This window comes from Chaetura pelagica, unplaced genomic scaffold (assembly GCF_000747805.2).
Source record: "Chaetura pelagica isolate M959 unplaced genomic scaffold, ChaPel_1.0 scaffold504, whole genome shotgun sequence".
Taxonomy (NCBI): domain Eukaryota; kingdom Metazoa; phylum Chordata; class Aves; order Apodiformes; family Apodidae; genus Chaetura; species Chaetura pelagica.
This window is the reverse complement of record NW_009953072.1, coordinates 16,658-17,591: the sequence shown is the minus strand read 5'-3', so window position 1 is coordinate 17,591 and position 934 is coordinate 16,658. Positions and strand designations below refer to the sequence as shown.

General features: G+C 64.7%; 1 protein-coding gene across 1 annotated transcript in view; it reads right to left on the bottom strand.

Annotated features, from left to right (window-relative positions):
- MKNK2 (MAP kinase interacting serine/threonine kinase 2) overlaps positions 1–934 on the bottom strand; it is an 18,475-nt gene that overhangs the window by 1,491 nt on the left and 16,050 nt on the right. The window lies entirely within an intron of this gene.

The following is a 934-nucleotide window of genomic DNA, read 5'->3' as shown; positions in this document are numbered from 1 at the left end:
GCGGGTCCTGTACCCCCTGCCCCGAGCAGGAAGGGCTGCTGGGCTGGGAACGGCTGCAGGAGCAGGAACAGGCTCGGGAGCAGCGTCAGGATCTGGGGGCAGCCCCAGTTCCCGGTCCCCCCGTCGCTCCCAGGACTCTGGGGCTTTCCAGGGCACGTGACGTGGCGCCCACACGGGCCCCGTGACCAGGGCAGAAACAAGCTGCAGCCAGCAGATAATCACCCCTAACCTAACGAGGGGCCTCCTAACCACTCACCAGCCCCAGCAGCTGATGCCACCGCAGACAACAAAACACCCAACCACCTCCCTCTGCAGAAGAGCTTTAACCCTGCCGGGACCGGGGCAGCCACCCCCTCTTGGCTGAGAACAGGGAAACTCGGGACACCCCAGACATTCAGGTGTGGGAGGGTGAATGTAGAGGAATGAGGGGAGCCTGGAATGTTCTGGCCCCCACCTCTGCTGTCACAGACCCCGTATCAACCAGGCTCTGCCCTCCCCAGCATGTGAGCACCTCAAAAACACTGGGGTACAGGGCAACACCCTGCATGGAGGGGGGCCCCATCTGCAGGTGATAAGAGGAGTGGGATTTTTGGGGTGCAGGAGAGGGGGGCAGGCTCAGCATTTCCCCCGGGGGAGTGGGATGGCTCCTTGCAATATAGGGGGGGTCACCCCAAAAAACCTTAGAGGTGTCCACCCGGCAGGGTCTGCATCACACGCAAACAGCATCCTACAGCTGAGAGGGGGGCCCCCCCAACCTCCTCCCACCCACCACCGAGGGAAATCACGGTGGGCCCCCCAACCTCCAAGAGGCCCCCCCAGCCCTGACCCACTTCTCCCCGCACCGCCCGGGCCGGCTGTTGCTAAGGCTCACGGCAGCCCGGGCTCTGAGCCAGCCCCCCTGGGCTCTGAGCCAGACCCCCCCTCTTTCTCCCTC